At 35.7% G+C, this 9,606-nt stretch overlaps 1 long non-coding RNA gene across 1 annotated transcript; it reads left to right on the top strand.

The window, feature by feature from the left end:
* Nucleotides 1-1,524: 1,524 nt before the first annotated feature.
* On the top strand, nucleotides 1,525-6,080 carry LOC130682553 (uncharacterized). Its single transcript, XR_008995770.1, has 3 exons — nucleotides 1,525-1,656; nucleotides 2,926-3,017; nucleotides 5,849-6,080. It is a non-coding gene; the product is annotated as an uncharacterized LOC130682553 (long non-coding RNA).
* The last annotated feature ends 3,526 nt before the right edge of the window (nucleotides 6,081-9,606 follow it).

Below are 9,606 nucleotides of genomic sequence, written 5' to 3'. Positions count from 1 at the left end.
TAATCAATCTTCCCAGGTTTTCTTCTGCCTGCTACTTCTATAGCTTTTCTTCTTCCTACCTAATCACAACCTTTAAATAGAACTCGTGCCACATGTCGAATTTACCGAGTATCATAATTCTTCCAAGTGGTAAAGACACCTCAAGACAAATGCTGGGCATAGAAGCCACAGGGCATAAATATGCAAAGAAGTAAAAAGCTAACCTTTTCAAACAGTAAGGCTTCTCTCTCACTTACCAACTTAACATTTCCCTGTATGGCCCCGGAAGATGACTGGTTAGCCAGAGACGGGTTAGATTCCTCAAGGGAGGAACAACCTAAGACAGGCACAGTCGCAGGGGGCCATCTGGTGAGAAAATGGGGAGCAGCAGAGGTGAGGCTTAGAACCTCCCCCCTCATGTTCTGAGAGAAATCTTCTGCATACATGGATGTTTATTGCCCTCGTCTAGCTCGGATTAACACATAGTCTACAGGCACACACCTGATCATCTACATTTGCACTCTTACAACACTAAACTCTGTTTTCTACCTTTATCTCGTATCTACCTACCACTTCAGCATTTTATTAAAAATAATAATAATAGAGAAATGTGGTATCCACATATAAATCAAGTTTAAAAATCAAATGAATAGTCATACTTGAACTGACTGTGTATAGTTCATAATGCATGAACAAAACCGAAAGCTTCTGTGATGACTGCCCTTGCACTGTTCACCATGTAACTTATTCACTATGTAAGAATTTGTACTCCATGTAAGAATTTGTTCGTTATGCATCAGAAGATTGGAGACTGACGAAAATTAGGCTTGGGGTGGATTAATGATTGTACATTGAGTATTGACCCCCCTATACAGAAATTTATTGTTGTTAACAACTATTTGATCAATAAATATGAGAGATGCCCTCACAAAATATATATATATATATATATATATTTAAACACACTTCCAATTGTAAAATAAATAAGTAACCGGGATGTAATGTATAGCATAAGGAATATAGTCAAAATATTGTAACAACTTGGTATGGTGATAGCTGGTACCTAGAATTATCATGTATATAAATGTTGAATCACTGTGTTGTACACCTGAAACTAATGTAATGCAATACTGTTGTCAACTACCCTTGGATAAAAAAAAAAAAAAAAAAAAAAAAAGAAAAGGAAGTTCAAGATTTAAAGGAAACATATAATTAACTAAATTGTCTTTTGTCTAAATTACTCTAAGAAGCATTTTATGATTATTAAACACTAAACCTGGGAATTGCTTATTAACAAGTTTGTTTTGAAAGACTAATGTACCGAGGTAAGTACCCAAGTTCATATCAGGCTGGGTGAAACAAATATAACTCTGTGTTCTCAATTTTGAGTTTCTCCTTGTACTGGAAAGACTACTGGTTCTTGTTTTTAAGAACTGTTTGACCAGAGATTAACAAGAATGTTTAAAAAAGATTAAGTCAATCAAAAGTATTGCAGTGAAAACAGACTATTTCTGTCTATACTTATACATTTACCAAAGTAAATAAGTAAGACTCTGATGAACAAATTTTTATTTGCCAAGGTTTTGGTTGTTTCTAACAATCATTTAGAAGGTGAGGATGAAACTGTCTTTTGTTACAGAAGGGCCAGGCTTGGAATGAGACTTCCTGTTGAAAATGGTATGTAACCTGAACTCTTACTGTCTACTCGCTTAATTTCTCATTAAATTACTCATGGAGAGGGCCAAAGGAACCATAGCAACCTCACGAATGAAGACCAGCAGGCATCCCAATGTCACCTTCTAGGAGGAAAGTAGCAGGAAGTACACAACTGATGGAATTGTATTAGGATTGTACTTATGAAAATGATGCATATTGAATCTCTTCATGAAATAAGGTAGCAGGCATTTGTCATCTCTCCCACCATCTGCTGTCAGTCTCAGAGATACAGGACGTCTGTAATCCAAAAACAAAACAAAACAAAACAAGCTAGGCAGCTGTTTCTCTGTTGTTTTTAATTTTTTTGCCCAGATGTTTTGTGATGAAGGGGTCAGAATACCATTTCTACACATAGGGTCTTAATCCCGCTTTCTCTTGTCTACCTATAAATCAGTAGGAACCTCAAATTTCAGAAAACATTGGTTAGGATATGACTTAGGTGAAGTTGGGAGCAGGACTGTGGCAGGATGAGAATAAAATACATTTTTAGCATCATTTGGAACTTGTTAGAAATGTAAATTTTCAGGCTCCTTACAGACTTTCTGAATAAGAAAATCTAGGGCTAAACCTAGTATTCGCTGTATTACTAAGTCCTCAAGGGGATTCTGATACGTATATATATGTGCTGTGTGTAGTCAGCCATACTAATTAAAACAACATGGAAATGGCACTGGAGCAGAAAGACATTCATAGAAAGACAGAGGAAGTCCAGAAGAGATTAAAAAATATTGATAAGGTGAAGTTGGAGCCTTACCTAAAACTGTATTGAAAAGTTAGCTCAAAATAGATCAAAGTCTAAACTTAAGAACTAACACTCTAAAACTCTTAAAAGTGAACATAGGGGAAAACCTTCATGACATTGGATCTGGCAATGATTTCTCAGATACTACACCAAAGCACAGTGCAATGGTTAATTTTATATGTCAACTTACTGATCTAAGAGATGCCTAGATAGCTGGCAAAACTTTATTTCTGGGTATGTCTGTGAGAATGTTTCCAGAAGAGACTAGTATTTGATTCAGTAGACTGAGCAAAGAGATCCAGCTCCCTCAACTGGGTGGGGATCATCAGTTCCACCGGGAACACAAATGGAGCAAAAATGGTGAAGGAAGGGCAAACTCTTTCCTCTTGTGCTGGAAAGTCCATATTTTCCTGTCTTCTGACATTGGAATTCCTGAGTCTAAGTACTTTAGACTCTGCGACCTATACCAGGGGCCTTCTGTATTGCAGGTCTTGGGACTAGGACTGAATCATAACACTGGCTTCCCTGGTTCTCCAGCTTGCAACGCATAGTTGTGGGACTTCTCAACCTTCAAAACCAAGTGAGCCAATCCTAATAATAAGTCTCCTCTTAAGTATCTATCTATCTATCTATCTATCTATCTATCTATCTATCTATCTATCTACTATCTATCTATCATCATCATCATCTGTCTAACTATATCTATCTATCTATATCTATCATCTATTTATCAAATATCCATCTATCTATTCATTGGTTTTCCTTCTCTGAAGAACCCTAACTAATACACACATGCAACAATAAAAACAGAATTGATAAATTGAACTACATCATAATTTAAAAGTGGCATCAAAGAACACTGTGTTATAATAAGTCATAATAAATGCATATTTGGTCATTCCATGCTTGGGAAACCAGAAAGCTTCCATGTGCCACTGAGCCAGTACACAAGCTCCACAAGGACAGAGGCTTTTTTATTTGGAACCTTGCCTTATGTATCTCTTCATCTGGCTGGTGACTTCTGTCCTTTATTGTATACTTTATTAAACTTCTCTGTGAGCCACTCTATAATCAAATCTAAGAAGGAGGTCATTGGAATCTCCAATCTGTAGCTGGTTGATCAGAAGCACAGGTAACTGCTTGCAACTAGCATCTGAGTTGGGGGTGGAGAGCAGCCTTGTAGGTGGAGCCCTTAACCTGGGAGTCTGGTGCTTTCCCCAGGCAGATAGCATCAGAGCTGAGTTGAAATCTCAGATACACTGCTGGCATTTGAGAATTGTTTGATGTTGTGCATGAGAAGATCCCCTACCCCCCGACACACGCACACGCTGGAATCAGATCTGGGAACCTGAAAAGAGCTGTATTTGGCAGTGTAAATAAAAACACAGACACAATAAACAGAGTAAAAAGGTAACCCACAGAATGGGAGAAATTGTTTGCAAATTGTATGTCTGATAAAGGATTTTATCCAGAATATATAACTCCTACCAGTCAACAAAAACAAAAACAAAACCAATCAGATTTTTTTAAATGGTCAAAGGACTAGAATAAACATTTCTCCAAAGGTGATATACAAATGACCAATCACCACAAGAAAAGTTGCTCAATATCACTAGTCATTAAGGAAATGCAAATCAAAACTACAATGAAATACTACCTCACACTGATTAAGATGGCTATTTAAAAAAGAACAAAACAGAAAATAACAGATGTTAGTGTAGAGAAATTGGAATTCTTGTGTACTGTTGGTGGGAATGTAAACTGATATGGAAAACAGCTTGGTGGTCTCTCAAAAAATTAAAAATAGCATCCAGTAATTATACTTCTGGGTATACACCCTAAAGAACTGACAGAATTTCAAGGATATATTCGTACATACCTGTTTATAACAGCACTATTCACAATAGGTGGAAGCAACCCAAGTGTACATTGACAGATGAACGGATAAGCAAAATGTGGCACATACATACAGTGGAATATTATTCAGCCTTAAAAAGGAAGGAAAGTCTGTCATATGCTACAGAGTTGCTGAACCTTAAGGACATTATGCTAAGTGAAATAGGCCAATCACTAAAAGACAAACACTATGATTTCATTTATGATATATTTTGAGTAGTCAAAATAATAGTGATAGAAACTAGAATTATGGTTACCTGGAGTGGAAGAGAGAGAAAATGAGGAGTTATTGTTGAATGGGTTTTAAGTTTCAGTTTTACAAGGTGAAAGAGTTATGGAGATGGATGGTGGTGGTGATTGTACAACATTATGAATACACTAATATCACTGAACTGCATACTTAAAAAAGGTTAAGATGGTAAATGTTATGTGTATTGTACCACAATTTTTAAAATATTGATAAAATTAGAACACAGTAAAGGTGGTAGTTTGCATCAGTAACAATTATATGTTACTTGAAAAACTTGACTCTGCATTTGTGAAAACAAGGTAATATCTCTAATTTGATCTACCCCCACAAAGAATTCTAGATACATAACAATGAAAGGTGAGAAGAAATGAAACTATAAACATGTTAGTAGAAAAGCTTATGAATATTTATATAAGCTTCAAGTGAGGTAGGTTATTTAAAATCTGACAGTAGAAGAAACTACAAAGGAAAAAGGAAATATGTCTGAGTAGACAAGTTACATTAAAAGAACTAAGGAAAGAGAACTGCCTTCCTGGCAGAAGTCTGGATAGCTTGGTGTGGGTGCTCCTCCAAGATGCTCAGGAACCAGTCCATGATGTACAGCAAACTTCCTAAGGGATCACAGTCCCTATTCCATGAAACACCTTCTCTAAGCTTCTAAGACCTGAAAACCCAAACCTATTCCTTTTGTTCCTTCAAACCTATGAGTTTGAAGCTACTTCCTGTAATTATTAACTTTTCGAATTCACTATCCCTTTTTCCTTTTTTTAAATTTCTTCAAAATCTGCTTTACCAATTCCTTACATTATCTGTTAAAATACCTGATAAAGTTTTTTTCCCCATGGACATTTAAAGTAATTTTTATATTTATTTAAAATATTTAAAATACAGTCTTATATTTATGAAACATTTCATAATAATTCTATATTCTATATTATAATTTAAATAATAAAGATTATGTCCATTAAATCTCAAAACTGTATGAAGGGAAGAGATAAAGATTTGTTATGCAAGAAAAAGTCCTTTTGTAGTTGCCAGGTCTCATGTTTGGAACAAATTCCACCAATCCTATTGCATGAGATAAGGAGTAAGCTTTGTTCAGAAATCTTATAAAGCTGGGGTCACCAAGAATAGAAGGCATAGCTTCACAAAGCCCTCATTTTGTACAGAGAGAGGCATGCAGGGCCAGAGCATTCTGCAGGACATGCAGTCTGGGTTTGAAATTCAGGGCAGATTGTCACATCCCTGTTTCTGTTCCTTTGTAGGACAAGCAAGGAAACAACTGAGTCACTGGAGGATATGCAGATTTCTGGGATGACAGGGAGGTGGGTCTAGAAAGCTGCTCCACAGGAATCGTCTAACAAAGCCACTTCCGCAGCACCTGGAGACTTTGGGACCCTTGAGAGTTGTAGACCTTCCTTACGGGAGGAAGAACTGCGAGAAGCTGGATTCAGATCCAATCCCTCCTGCAGGAAGAGTTCAAGAGTCTAGTCCAAGCTGCCCTGTTATCCAGAATGAATGTATTTGTTGAGCCATAGTTCCTTACTCTGTTCTACATTTTTTCAACACAGAACTTTTTTTTCCTTGTTAACATGCTATATAATTTGCTTACTTATCATGTCTATTGTTTTTTTTTTTGTCTGCACTAGAATGTAAAGTACACGAGAGCACAACTTTTGGTTTGTTCAGGGGTGTTTCCCAGTGTCTAGGTCCAGTCTGCATTCTAGTAGGTATTCAGTAAATACTGAATGAATGAATGAATGAATGAATGAAGAGCAAGATTTTCTCTTCCAAGTCTTGCTACCTTTCATCATTTTTATTTTCCATTTGTTTTCTTATCTAGACCATGAGCTGAGGTCATCAGCTCTAGGAAGTATTTTCAAGCTCTGTTCTCTAAGTCAGGGTTCAGCTTTTCCTATCAAGCACCAGGGTCTTTTCTAAACTTAGGAATATTTTCTCCAAATTCACTTGTTTCTCTTTTGAATTCATTTAAGGAAAATGAATGAGTCAATTTAAAGAAATAAAATGGCAAGTGGTAGTATAAAGAAATGGGAACAATTTGAATGTGTAATTAGGATGATCCACGTTTATAAAACAAAATGAAAGAATTAGACAAGGACCAAAAAAGAAGAATGTTTTCCATGAGTCTAAAAATACAGGACTGATGAGGGCACAGGAGTTAGAACTGTGGTGAGGTGGATGACAGCAGTCAGAATTGCGTGTCTAAATGAAAGATTTTTTTAAATCTTTGGAGAGAGAGGCAAAAGGTGACAAAGTTTCTACTGCTGCTACAGGTGTGGGTGCTACCATGAGGAAGGGGTACACATTCCTGAGGGAAGACTCCAGGCTTCCTGAGTCCAGTGTGTTGGGGATAGACCACTAACATGTGGATGTGAGTCACAGATATGATCTCAAAGTTGACCCCAAATGTAATGGAAATATCTGCAGGTGACAGCTGCCAGGATAATAACTGAAGGGTGTCAGAAAGGGACATCATTTATCTTCCATCTTTTCTTTCTTTTTTTTTTTAGATGAAAGATTATAAAACCATTGTAGAGAAGCTGCGGAGAGAGCCCAAGTGTGTACTTTCTCCTCTGTCACGTCCCTTAGTTAGAGGGAGGAAGACGTTTCAGCTGGAGAAGTTAGTGTGGCCATAACAACCAAATTCCATTGATAGAAACTTCAGGAAAAATCTAAGGTGAAGGAAAAGCCTTCCCACCTGCTCCTCATGGCCAAAGCTTGGTTAATTTTAGAGTGTATATCTGTCATGGATGAATCAGGTTGTTTTCTCTAGACCAGGATTTGGCTCAAAGATGTCAATGAATGCTTTTTGAATATGATGTTGATTTAGAGGTATTTCATTTGTGTGAGAGAAACATGTCCTCACAGTAATGGAGTTAATACCCATAAATACGTCCGCACAGTGTTCAATCCCTTAGCATGCCTTTGGCAACTTAGGCAAAATTTGAAGTTGAACGTCACCTTGTTTCCCATTTTGATATTCTTATTGAATATTAATATACTTGTTTTCAAAATTCAAAATCAAATTAATTTTATTCATATTTGACTTCCCTTTTTTAACATCATAGTGATGTTTTATATGCAAATTATTAAAACATTTTCTGCCTTTGTCTTGTCTATTAATTGGCATGATATTTGAACTTAGGAAGCATCAAGCTTAAGCCCCTCACCTAGATATAGAAATAGAATGACAAAGTATGACAGCAGGAATTGTATATGAAATGCCCCTGTACTCAAATCATGTGCAGCATGTCACTTCTCATTCAACTTATCATGAGAGCCATTGAATGTATCTGACAGGACATGTATTTGACTGCTGGAATGATGGACGTCTCTGAATGTGTAGACCTGACGTGATGGGAGAAGATTATGCATGTGTGCCATCGAGGGCAGGTTCTCAGCAGTGAAAACTGAATCTCTCAATGACGCAGCACCAAGGTTCTGGGGTATTTACCCTCTTATGATGGCTGACAGTGTGTGTGTGTGTTTTAACTCTGGCAATCAGTCAACCTGCTCTTGATGGGTAATCTCCAGCATGAACCTAATTTTTCCACATCAGTGGTCACACATGTCTCTAATGTTCTTATTCACCATTACCTAGATTGATGATGTTGTTTCAGACAAGAAAAGGAGAAGGAAGGAAGAGTTCCCCTTTCTTCCTAGAAAGACACAGTAATTCAGCTAAAGTATATAAGTAAAAGTATACAACAAATCTTTGGAGCTGATACTTAAGATTAAAATAAATGGTAATGTCCAGTGTCACAATCATGCATTGATCAGTATGTATAGAATTGCTTATAATATATTATGTTGTTATATACAAAGTAAGTCAAGTTATTTTAGCTTGTGGAGCAGAGAGCCATGAATGCATTTTGAAAATAGGTGCTTTTAGTGACCACTTGATATGGATATATATTCTATCTTTAAATTTTACATACATTTTAAAGTACATTTCTTATTTTTTGTAGTCCTAAAAATAATATATATATCATGAAGGAAAGTCTGGAAACAAGTTGAAAATAGATATAATGAAGAAAATAAAAATTACTAATAATTCTAACCACAAAATAACTTTTGACATATATATTTTCAGATATAAGCACACATATATATTATTATGATATATTCTCATGCTAATGGATGTTTAATATTGCACATTTGATTTTTTTTGTAATTTTTAACTTTCACAAATTATGCTTTAACATATAACCTTGAGATTACATATATGAAGACACCTTTTTTATTTCTTTATGATAAATGACAAGAAAGGAATTGCTGGGATATTTTAGAGTTTTATGTCTGATTTCTAATTTCTCAGAATTTAAACTTATAGTAATAGAGTATATGAATTTCCACTTTCTCACACCAAAGTATATTTTTTCTTTGACAGATTAAGAAAAACAAGATTACCTCTGCTGTTTTATTATTATTAGACTTAATTTGATTGCAAGCAGCTATAACATGCTTATGGGGCATTTTTGTCTGTGTGTGTGTGTGTGTGTGTGTGTGTGTGTGTGTGTGTGTGTGTGTGTGTATTCTCTATGTTGTATGTGAGTATGTATATGAAAAGTTTATTTACAAACCCTTAACCATTTTTCTCTGTTTTTCATGTAATTTACTTTTTTAGGCTTTTATTTTGAGATAATTATAGATTCATGAGAAGTTGCAGAAATAATGCAGAGTTCTTATGTGAACTTCACCTTTTTTTTCACAGTATCTCTAGCTACATAATAACCATAGCACAATATTGAAACCAGGAAATTGACATTGGAACAATGTATGTCTATAGTTATATACCCTTTTTATCATTTTTGTAACCACCCTTACAATAAAGGTACAAAACTATTTAATCACCTCAAAAACTTCTGGGCTAAGCCTTTATAATCATTCCCAACTCTCTCAATGCAACGTCCTTGAGCCCTAAACACCACTAATCTGTCCTCCATCCTTGTAATTTTGCCATTTCAGTAATGCTACAGAAATAGAATCACTAACTTACCTT

The sequence above is a fragment of the Manis pentadactyla genome, chromosome 2 (assembly GCF_030020395.1).
Source record: "Manis pentadactyla isolate mManPen7 chromosome 2, mManPen7.hap1, whole genome shotgun sequence".
Taxonomy (NCBI): Eukaryota; Metazoa; Chordata; class Mammalia; order Pholidota; family Manidae; genus Manis; species Manis pentadactyla.
The sequence above is the reverse complement of the archived record's forward strand: the minus strand, read 5'-3'. Positions and strand labels throughout refer to the sequence as shown.